The sequence below is a fragment of the Leopardus geoffroyi genome, chromosome D3 (assembly GCF_018350155.1).
Source record: "Leopardus geoffroyi isolate Oge1 chromosome D3, O.geoffroyi_Oge1_pat1.0, whole genome shotgun sequence".
NCBI lineage: Eukaryota > Metazoa > Chordata > Mammalia > Carnivora > Felidae > Leopardus > Leopardus geoffroyi.
The window spans coordinates 64,911,602-64,924,264 of record NC_059339.1 but is presented as its reverse complement, the minus strand read 5'-3'; positions in this window follow the sequence as shown (position 1 = coordinate 64,924,264).

Here is a 12,663-nt window from a genome sequence, read left to right as displayed (position 1 = left end):
TGAAAAGATAGTTCACCTGCCTCTGACCCAAGTGTCCTTGCTGTCTTCTTTGTTTCAGAGGAAGGTTCTGATTGGCCCCAGACTTGTCCTCTGTTACTCATCACTGCAAGACCTCTGTTGTGACAGCATTTCAATAGGTCTTCAGCTACCCTTTATATTGGAATATTGTTATTGGTGGGCAAGTAATGCTTAATTAGAAAAAAAAAATCAGCAGGGCAGAATGAGCTGTTGATAGAAGTAGAGATCAAGGCAGAAAATACAATGTCAAAACAACCGTTCTCTGTAATCAGATGACCTTTGCCCATTTCCTTGTACACACAGATTTCTGAAATCCTATACCAAAGCCCACAGAGGACTAAGATAGCATGTGGGCCATTTCCAACACTTTCCAAATGGAGAAAATGAGCCCCAGAAATCAGAAGGGTTTGCCCATGAGCATGTGGCTGGCTGGTATCCTCTGATCCAGAACTAAAGCTTGTTGCTCAAGTCCCTGCCCTTCTCCAACCCAGGCATATTTACAGGGTCTTCCTTCCTTTATTGTGTGTGTGTTTTTGTTTTTGTTTTGTTTTGTTTTTTGAAGAGCAGCTCAAAGGAGCACATGCCTTATTAAAAATTCACTATAATAGCTGCTAAGTAAGTCTACAAAACTATAGTGCAGGAAAAGTTCACCTGAGAAGTTCTTACCTGGGAATTCACCTGGGAGATCACCTAGTCAAACCTCATTATCTTAAAGCTGAGAAAACAGGGATAGAGATGCAATGGACTGTCTAAGAGTCACTAAGTAAAGGCAAAGCCATGAATAGACTCTCGGTCCCTTGACTTCTTGTCCAATGTTCCTTCCTTGCATGTAGCTCATCTTTTCAATCCTATGAGGTTACAGGAAGGGGAGGGAAAGGGAACCCTCTTTGTTTTATATATTAATATATAAAATACACATACATATACACATGTATACATGCATGTATATATATACCTACACATAATATATATTACATATATTTGGATATACTTTTAATTTTTAATATATAATAATATTTAGTATATAATAACAAAGTATTGCTAAAAACTAAAGACCCATACCTGAATGATATGTTTATTGATATAAAAGGACCTGTATTCAAATCCTGGCTAAACATCACAGAAATTCCTTCTTTCCCTAGTAGGGCAGTTTTTGGTTATCTGAGAACTGGACCCTAAAACACAAAAAAATCTGAAGCTGGTAAAGAAGTCAGTCTGAAAATTACTACTATGTAATTTTAGGAAACCTATTCCCAGGCTCCCAGGATCCTGGAGAAAATAATGGGACACCCTGACAGCTGATGGGCATGCATACAACACATATCTCTTAGTTCTAAACAGTCTCCAACGATAACATCTTTCAGTCATTCAGCAAATAATTATGTAGCATGGACTATGCAGGACACAATGGTAGTACAACTAGAGATTCCAACTCAGAATTCACAACCTAGTGGGGAAAATTGGTATGCAGACTTCTAACTACATCTAATACAGGGAAATACCAAAAAGGAGACACTTACAAAGTTCATGGAGCACAGATGCAGATACTAGGGTGAGGTCAGAAACCATATCCTCTTTAGAATTACTGCATATTTATTGTCTAATATATATATATAATATACAATATATACAAATATTTTATATATATATATATATATATATATATATATATATATATATATTTCCTTCTCCCCTTTGCACACATACACTTTTTTTTCAGTAACCTGTTTTTCCAACCTAAGATAAAACTGTTGAGAATTGAGCTGTGTCTTGCACGGACAATGTCCACAAGTGTGGATAAGAAGAAATGTTCCTCTGATATCACCAAATAGCTGACGTTGTTGCTTTGTGCTGTAGACATCCATATACCTGGCCTGTAAACTAGCCGTCATGAAACCCCCATTTCCGTGCCATAGGCCCCACATCAGAGATACTGCAAAGATCTGCAAGATGATCCTACATGACTTGAGAACCAGATAAAGGGCATGTATGCAAGTAAGGTATGGCTCAAAGTACAAGGATAGGTTATGTCATTTTCACCACTCTGAAGCTAATGGTAGAAAGAAGGGTCAAACCCATCCATTCTTCCTTTATAAGAAGTTGAGATCAGAATGTATAATCACATGCTCAGAGCCAGTCACTTCCACTTTTGGGGTTCATATAGAATATTGAGTCTCACCTTTTTTGGAAAATGAGCTAATGTTATCTAACGTTGTGCTTCTCAACACTTATTGTGAATCAGAATTACTTAGAGAATTACTGATGCTTGGGACACGTGTTGATTTAACTGTTCTTGATAATAAATACACCAGATACTTCTAATATGCAACCAACTTCGAGAATCACCAATCCAATTGAAAGGTCATGCCCCAAAATATGATCAGGATACTTAGAAAGCTCCTAACCTCTTAAGTTAGGTACATGAATAGAAGTTGCGCCTAACCAAAGGAGGTGACAGTCACGATGAACTGCAGAGTGATTGGGCCATGTTTGGAGTTTGGGGGCAATTCTGGAAATGTAGAGGTTGGAAGTGTGTTTGAGGATCAAGCACAATATAGAATTTTCTCCATATTTGATTCCCAGACATAAGAGTCCCAGCAGGACAGTGAGAACATATTGGAAGCAATTGAAGTAGAACATGAAAGCTGTCCTTAAATGTAAGGAAGGTTCAGGAAAAATAGGAATTAGTTTGCTTGACTCTGCTCTGGAGGATATAACAGTCCCAATCAGTTCATGTAATGAGGAGGCAGATCTCAGGTCTATATAATGGAAAACTCTGTGATTGGATCTGAGATGAAAACAGATGGTCTTAAATAGTAATGAACTCCCTGTCATGAGAAGTATTCTAGAAGACATTCTGTGCATTTATTTTTCACTTCCCTCCAGCCACAATCTGTGAACTCTTTGAGGTGAAGGGCTTTGCAATACTCTTCTTTATCTTCACTGTATACGTTTGTTCTTGGAGCCCACTGTATGTTTGGTAAGGGTTAGTGGAATGCCAAAAATACTAAACTAAACAATTGATATGACATAGGGCTAATTGGTCAGAATGAACACAGACACGTGACCTTATTTATTCAGGTGGTATCTCTTTAGTTTTTGGATCATATGGAGGTTCAGGAGAAACAGGGTGATAGAGTGAAGGGCATGGGTGAGTTTGGAGCAATGATTAAAAATTCTAGTATTTTAATATCATCATGCCGATCTATGCATATTTGAAGAATATCAGTCCTATATCATTCATTCATTCGTTCATCCATTCATTCATTTTTGAATCAATCAATCACCCAGTCAATAAAAGCTACAGTTGGGAGATAGAAAATGATAGATTTGGATTCCAGTCCTGCTCTACCATTAACTGGATAGGTGAAATTGAGCACATTATTTCAGCATCCTCTACCTGAGTTTCTTCATGCATAAGCTGAGAACTATAATCCTGTCCTAAGGTATCAATCATCATGAGCCTTACAGGAAATATCAGATATGAAGTTACATTGCCAAGTTAGATAATTCTGTTCAAATATTGGCTTTGATTACTCAATACGATGTGGATATTTAAATGACTGTTTCCAGATGCAGCCTAATTCACCCCCTCTGAAGTCCACATCATATCTTTCTCTCTTTAGGAAATGAGAAGTTAATTTCCACTCGTGATTACTCCCAACCCAGCCCCACTTTGGAAAGGGATCTCTCCAGTGGCTTCCCTGATGCTACTCCAGTTGCTAAGCAACAAGGAGCTAAGCAGGAGCAAAATGTAATTGTCCCAGGAAGGGAATTCCAGGTCTGACAACAACTGGATTGTAGCTTAGGAAACTTTGCCTTTCTGGCTTCAATAAATTCAGTAAAAGAAGGATTCTTGGCATGTGGTTCCTTGTGGATGCTCCAAGAGAGCAGTTTTCACTACTTGTAAGGCAACAAGGTAGGGGGAGGGGCATTCTTCTGAGTTTTCATTTTCTGGCTCCTTGGCAGATTTTTTGTCACTGTGACTTCAGAGTGCCCCAAATCTGCAACAAGATTTGGAATGTCCCCAATTCTAGCTAAGCCTTAGGAGCCCAGCTATAAAGACTTTATGTTTATATCAGTGTGCATGACACAGGAGCCAAAAGGAGATCCCAGAGAAATATCATGGGAAGATACTGGTTCTTCATTCCCCTCCCCAAGAATCTACCTCCTTGGGCTATAACAGGTAGAAGTATGCACAGAAATGTGTTATAGAGACATTTTGTTTAAATTGAGGGGAATTTATGGAAAGGTTACAGGGGAACCTCATGGAAAGCAGATATATGAAGTATAGCTAGGCCTCCTGGGAACGGGGAAGTTGCCAGGCAGCTCCTCTCTCTCTCCTTCTCCAGGGTCACATTGACTCTTTCCTGTATCTATCTATTCTGTCCTTACAGGCACAAATTTTCTCTGTAAGATGCTTGGCTTTGCTCCTTCACAACTTTGGCATATATCTGTGTTTGGTTTCTTTTATACTCCACGATAGCACTCAACTGAAAACTTTGTGTGTGTGTGTGTGTGTGTGTGTGTGTGTGTGTGTGTGTGATTCCATTTTATCATAGAAAAATACCTGATCACCTCCCATGAATCTGAGGTGCATTCCTGGTACCTACAACTGAGGCCAAGGGGCTGGCACACACATGACTCTCCAGCCTTAAGCATTTCTTCAGGAGGACCACAGGAAATGTGGCTACAATGGGGAATGGGCTGGGCTGGCACTCCAGGTGTGTTTAGAATTAAGAGCTAAAACTCCCAGGAAATGTACGTATTTCCAACACTAAGGTCATCTTGTCACATGGGAAGAACTTGAGCTTTGAAGTCAGGCAGGCCTGGGTTTAACTCATCCTGAGAAAAATCTCTCTGAGCTTCAGCTTCTTCATCTGAAAAATAGACCTACTGATAGTAACTTCACCTCTTCAGAGCATTAGTGAAGATTAAGTGCAGTTAAATGAAATAATGTATGATAAGCACCTATATAGCCAAGATTATGTAGATGCTGTAGGAGTACAGGAGATATATGCATACTTATCAGTAAACTTTCATTGAGAACCTACCATATTCAACCTGTACTTAGTATTATGCATATAGAAACCATTAAGAATGTTCTTTACCTTGGCAACTTTCAGACTGGTAAAAGAGATCCATGCAATGTTAGAATCAGGATGGTAATTCTCCTTTTCTTTCCTAGTGGTTGAACCTGAGGAAAAGAGACATTATGACTTATTCTTTTTTTTTTAATTTTTTAAAATTTACATCCAAATTAGTTAGCATATAGTGCAACAATGATTTCAGGAGTAGATTCCTTAGTGCCCCTTACCCATTTAGCCCATCCCCCTTCCCACAACCCCTCCCGTAACCCTCAGTTTGTTCTCCATATTTATGAGACTCTTCTGTTTTGTCCTCCTCCCTGTTTTTATCTTATTTTTGTTTCCCTTCCCTTATGTTCATCTGTTTTGTCTCTTAAAGTCCTCATATGAGTGAAGTCATATGATTTTTATCTTTCTCTGACTGACTAGTTTCACTTCACATAGACCCTTCAGTTCCATCCACGTAGTTGCAAATGGCAAGATTTCATTCTTTTTGATTGCTGAGTAATACTCCATTGTATATATATACACCACATCTTCTTTATCCATTCATCCATCGATGGACATTTGGGCTCTTTCCATACTTTGGCTGTTGTTGATAGCACTGCTATAAACATGGGAGTGCATGTGTCCCTTTGAAACAGCACACCTGTATCGCGTGGATAAATGCCTAGTAGTGCAATTGCTGGGTCGTAGGGTAGTTCTATTTTTAGTTTTTTGAGGAACCTCCATACTGTTTTACAGAGTGGCTGCCCCAGCTTGCATTCCCACCAACAATCTGTTGCTGCAGATGTTGCATCCTCACCAACATCTGTTGTTGCCTGAGTTGTTCATGTTAGCCATTCTGACAGGTGTAAGGTGGTATCTCATTGTGGTTTTGATTTGTATTTCCCTTATGATGAGTGATGTTGAGCATTTTTTCATGTGTCGGTTGGCCATCTGTATGTCTTCTTTGGACAAGTGTCTATTCATGTCTTTTGGCCATTTCTTCACTGGATTATTCATTCTTTGGGTGTTGAGTTTGATAAGTTCTTTGTAGATTTTGGATACTAACCCTTTATCTGATATACCATTTGCAAATATCTTCTCCCATTCTGTTGGTTGCCTTTTAGTTTTGCTGATTGTTTCCTTCGCCGTGCCAAAGCTTTTGATTTTGATGAGGTCCCAGTAGTTCATTTTTGCTATTGTTTCCCTTGCCTATGGAGACATGTTGAGTAAGAAGTTGCTGCAACCAAGATCAGAGAGGTTTTTGCCTACTTTCTCCTTGAGGATTTTGATGGCTTCCTGTCTTACATTGAAGTCTTTCATCCATTTTGAGTTTATTTTTGTGTATGGTGTAAGAAAATGGTCCAGGTTCATTCTTTTGCATGTCGCTGTCCAGATTTCCCAGCACCACTTGCTGAAGAGACTGTCTTTATCCCATTGGATACTCTTTCCTACTTTGTCAAAGATTAGTTGCCCATACGTTTGTGGGTCCATTTCTGGGTTCTCTATTCTGATCCATTGATCTGAGTGTCTGTTCTTGTGCCAGTACCATACTGTCTTGATGATTACAGCTTTGTAGTATAGCTTGAAGTCTGGGATTGTGATGCCTCCTGCTTTGGTTTTCTTTTTCAAGATCGCTTTGGCTATTGGGGATCTTTTCTGTTTCCATACAAATTTTAGGATTATTTGTTCCAGCTCTGTGAAGAATGCTGGTGTTATTTTGATAGGGATTGCATTGAATATGTAGATTGCTTTGGGTAGTATCAACATTTTACCAATATTTGTTCTTCGTATCCAGAAGCATGGAATCTTTTTCCATTTTTTTTTTGTGTCTTCTTCAATTTCTTTCATAAGTTTTCTATAGTTTTCAGTGTATAGATTTTTCACCTCTTTGGTTAGACTTATTCCTAGGTATTTTATGGTTTTTGGTGCAACTGTAAATGGGATCAATTCCTTGATTTCTCTTTCTGTCGCTTCATTGTTGGTGTATAGGAATGCAACCGATTTCTTTGTGTTGATTTTATATCCTGCAACTGTGCTGAATTCATGAATCAATTCTAACAGTTTTTTGGTGGAATCTTTTGGGTTTTCCATATACAGTATGTCATCTGCAAAGAGTGAAAGTTTGACCTCCTCCTGGCCAATTTGGATACCTTTTATTTCTTTGTGTTTGATTGCAGAAACTAAGACTTCCAATACTATGTTGAATAACAGTGGCAAGAGTGGACATCCCTGTCTCATTCCTGACCTTAGGGGAAAAGCTCTCAGTTTTTCCCCATTGAGGATGATATTAGCGTTGGGTCATTCATATATGGCTTTTATGATCTCGAGGTATGCTCCTTCTATCCCTACTTTCTTGAGGGTTTTTATCAACAAAGGATGCTGTATTTTGTCAAATGCATTCTCTGCATCTATTGAGAGGATCATATGGTTCTCATCCTTTCTTTTATTGATGTGATGAATCATGTTAATTATTTTGCAGATATTGAACCAGCCCTGCATCCCAGGTATAAATCCCACTTGGTCGTGGTGAATAATTTTTTTAATGTATTGTTGGAGCCCGTTGGCTAATATCTTGTTAAGGATTTTTGCATCATGTTCATCAGGGAAATTGGTCTATAGTTCTACTTTTTAGTGAGGTCTCTGTCTGGTTTTGGAATCAGGGTAATCCTGGCTTCATAGAAAGAGTTTGGAAGTTTTCCTTCCATTTCTATTTTTTGGAACACTTTCAAGAGAATAGGTATTAACTCTTCCTTAAATGTTTGGTAGAATGCCCCTGGAAAGCCATCTAGCCCTGGACTCTTGTTTTTTGGCAGATTTTTTATTACTAATTCGATTTCCTTACTGGCTATGGGTCTGTTCAAATTTTCTATTTCTTCCTGTTTCAGTTTTGGTAGTGGATATGTTTCTAGGAATTTGTCCATTTCTTCCAGATTGCCCATTTTTTTTGGCATATAATTGCTCTTAATATGCTCTTATTATTGTTTTTATTTCTGTTGTGTTGGTTGTGATCTCTTCCCTTTCATTCTTGATTTTATTTATTTGGGTGTTTTCCTTTTTGTTTTTGGTCAAACTGGCTAGTGGTTTATCAATTTTGTTAATTCTTTCAAAGAACCAGCTTCTGCTTTCATTGATCTGTTCTTCCATTTTTTGTTTTTTTGTTTTTTGTTTTTCTTTTGGTGTCGATAGCATTAATTTTTGCTCTAATCTTTGTTATTTCCTGTCTTCTGCTGGTTTTGGGTTTTATTTGCTGTTCTTTTCCAGCTCCTTAAGGCATAAGTTTAGGTTGTGTATCTGAGGTCTTTCTTCCTTCTTCAGGAAGGCCTGAATTGCAATATACTTTCCTCTTATGACCGCTTTTGCTGTGTCCCAGAGGTTTTGGGTTGTGGTGTTATCATTTTCATTGACTTCCATATACTTTTTAATTTCCTCTTAAACTGCTTAGTTAACACATTCATTCTTTAGTAGGATGTTCTTCAGTCTCCAAGTTATTTGTTACCTTTCCAATTTTTTTCTTGTAGTTGATTTTGAGTTTCATAGTATTGTGGTCTGAGAATACGCATGGTATGATCTTGATCTTTTTGTACTTACTTAGGGCTGATTTGTGTCCCAGTATATGGTCTATTCTGGAGAACATTCCATGTGCACTGGAGAAGAACGTATATTCTGCTGCTTTAGGATGAAATGTTCTGAATATATCTGTTAAGTCCATCTGGTCCAGTGTGTCATTCAAAGACATTGTTTCCTTGTTGATTTTTTGATTAGATGATCTGTCCATTGCTGTGAGTGGGGTGTTGAAGTCTCCTACTATTATGGTATTACTATCGATGAGTTTCTTTATGTTTGTGATGAACTGATTTATATATTTGGGTGCTTTCACATTTGGTGCATAAATGTTTACAATTGTTAGGTCTCTTGGTCTATAGACCCCTTGATTATGATATAATGCCCTTCTGCATCTCTTGATACAGTCTTTATTTTAAAGTCTAGATTGTCTGATGTAAGTATGACTACTCCATCTTTCTTTTGTTGACCATTAGCATGATAGATGGTTCTCCATCCCCTTATTTGCAATCTGAAGGTGTCTTTAGGTCTAAAGTGGGTCTCTTGTAAACAGTATATCGATGGATATTGTTTTCTTATCCATTCTGTTACCCTATGTCTTTTGATTGGAGCATTGAGTCCACTGACGTTTAGAATGAGTACTGAAAGAAATTAATTTATTGCCATTATGATGCTTGTAGAGTTGGAGTTTCTGGTGTTCTCTGGTCCTTTCTAATCATTGTTGCTTTTGAAATATATATATTTTCATCTTTTCTCCCCTCAGAGAGTCCCCCTTAAAATTTCTTGTAGGGCTGGTTTAGTGGTCACAAACTCCTTTAATTTTTGTTTGTCTGGGAAACTTTTTATCTTTCCTTCTATTTTGAATGACAGGCTTGCTGGGTAAAGAATTCTTGGCTGCATATTTTTCTGATTCAGCACACTGAATATATCCTGCCACTCTTTTCTGGCCTGCCAAGTTTCTGTGGATAGGTCTGCTGCAAACCTGATCTGTCTTCCCTTGTAGGTTAGGGACTTTTTTCCCCTGGCTGTTTTCATGATGCTCTCCTTGACTGAGTATTTTGTGAATTTAACTATGTTATGCCTTGTTGATGGCCGGTTTTTGTTGAATCTAATGGGGGTCCTCTGTGCTTCCTGGATTTTGGTGTCTGTGTCTTTCCCCAGCTTAGGGAAGTTTTCCCCTATGAGTTGCTCACATAACCCCTCTACCCCTATTTCTCTCTCTTCCCCTTCTGGGACCCCTATGATTCTGATGTTGTTCCTTTTTAATGAGTCACTGATTTCTCTAATTCTTAAATCGTGCTCTTTTGCCTTAATCCTCTCTTTTTTTTCTGCTTTGTTATTCTCTATAAGTTTGTCCTCTATATCGCTGATTCTCTGTTCTGCCTCATCCATCCTTGCTGCCGCTGCATCCATCCATGTTTGCAGCTCAGTTATAGGATTTTTAATTTCATTCTGGCTATTTTTTTACTTCTTTTATCTCTGCAGAAAGGGATTCTAATCTATTTTCAACTCCAGCTAGTATTCTTATTTTCGTGATTCTAAATTCTGGTTCAGACATCTTGCTTGTATCTGTGTTGGTTAAATCCCTGGCTGTCATTTCTTCATGCTCTTCCATTTGGGGTGAATTCCTTCGTTTTGTCATTTTGAAGGGAGAAAAGGAATTAATGAAGTAGAAAAATTAAAATTAAAAAAATTTAAAATTAAAAAAATATTGAAATTAAAAAATTAAACACATACACATACACACAAAAATAGAATAAATGATGTTAGATTCTAGGTGTGTTTTGTCTGGGTGTCGAAAGTGGTTTGACAGATTAGAGAAAAAAAGGGGGAGGGAAGAAAAAAATTAAAAAATTTTAAAAAAAGGAAATAATTTGAGAATTTGAAAAATGAATACACTGAAATAGACTAAAATGAGATGATGGGAGTAAAATAGAATTTGAAAAAATATACATAAAAGTAAAGAATAAAGTAGAAAAAATTAAAGAAAATTAATAAAAATTAAAATAAATATGAATCGTTTCTTTTTCTGTATTCAAGAAAAAGAAAAATGATAAAGAAAAAAAGATTTAAAAAAGAAAAAATAAAGAAAAGAAAGGAAATTGTTTGAAAATTTGAAAAAGTGAATACACTGCAGTAGACTAAAATAAAATGATGGAAGTGAATAGAATTTGAAAAAAATTACATAAAAGTAAAAATATAGTAATAAAAATTAAAGTGAAATATTTTTAATAAAAATCGAAATTAAAATGAGTTTTTTCTCTTTCTGTATTCAAGAAAAAGCAGTGTAAAAGAGAAAAAAAAAGAAAGAAAACTGAATAGATGGGCCTGTTAATAGATTGAAGTAGGACTGAAATTATTTCGTTTTCCTCTAGAATCAGTCTATGTAGCGCTTTATAGTCCATAAACTAAGCCAGCAGCGAGACTTGTGTTCTTGAGAGTGAAGTTGGCCCAGTTCGGCGGGGCTCAGTGTAATGGTTCCGTTCTCCACTAGATGGCGCTGCTAGCCTACTGGGGTGGATTGTTGCGGTGCTCATTGGTGCGTATGCGCATGCACGGGACCGGTAAAAATGGCGCCACGCAGCTACCCACTCTCTTCTGGATCAGCAATCGCAGACCTGTCCTCTGTCTTCAGCTTTCATCCACTCCCCACTCTTTCACTCTCCGTGACCAGACCCCAGGCAATACCTCTCTCAAGTTTTGTCTCAGATGTGGCTGTTTTCCCTGGCCCCTTACTTCTGAAGGACTGTGGCTTTGACCTGCTCCGCCTCTCTGTGGGAGGGTCCCACCGAGCAATGGCCAAATGAGCAATAGCCGAATGTCGGCTGCACCCAGGAACACTTGCTGGACCCTGCTGCTACTGGTGCCCCAAGACTACAGCCAGATGCCAGCCCACCCCAGAAAACGTTCGCGAGATAGTGTAGCAGTAGCACTTCAGGGATTACAGAAAATCACAACACACATCTGGCACCAGGCCCCACCCTCAACGATCCTGTTCCAGCACCAACAAGTGTGGCCATCCCCTGGGGTCAGCTGGGACCAAGTGGCTTCAACAGTCTCTACCAAATGTCCTTCCCGCAGTGGAACTGCTTTTCCCCGTGTGGCCTGAGAACCTTCGGGACCCCACTCTGTTCCTGGGGATTTGCGCCTCCCACCAGAGCATCGCCAGGTATTGAGCTGCGGAGTTGCAGCCTTTGCACTCCCCTTGTTTACAGTCTTAATGGAATTTAAACTCTCTCCTTTCTCCTTTTTTCTTTCCCGCTTTTTAGTTTAGTCCCTGCAGCTGTTTCCAATTTTCTACTTTCTCTCCAGCTGCTTTTGGGGAGGGGTGCTTTTCCTGTATTCTCCACCCCCCACCCCATCTCCGTCCTGTCTCCACTCACAAAAACACCTGCCTTCCTGCACCTTCTTGCTCCCCAAGTTCACTTCTCTGTGCCGCCTACCTGCTGAATTCTGTGGTTCAGGTTGTGCAGATTATTGTGTTAATCCTCCAGTCAGTTTCCTAGGTGTGTAGGATGGTTTAGTGTTGGTCTGGCTATATTTCATGGACGCGAGACACACAAAAAACTTCCCATGCTCTTCCACCATCTTGGCTCCTCCCCCATTACGGTTTATTCTTAACCTCTTACTGAAGACCAGCTGTAGCTCTTAATAGCAGAAGAGTCCTCTATACACAGCTTTGTCCTACCCTCACGCACTTGCAATCAATTTTGACAGACAACATTATATGTGAACCAGTAAATTCAAAATATAAGAGATAATGCAAACTGTACCTGCTACTCACAAATATGAAGATGTGGAAAGGATTCCCTCAAGTGAAAGAGATTAAGTGAAATGATCTTGAATGTGCTGTATGTCCATACAATGCTATGAAACTAAGAGTTGAGAAGAGAAATCCAAGTAAGCTACAGTTAAAACAGAAGCTTTTATGGTCAGTTTAAACTCCCCAAAAAGAAATATAGGACATAGAAAGTTGGGGCATCCAACCTGAGTAGCTCAATTTTACCAC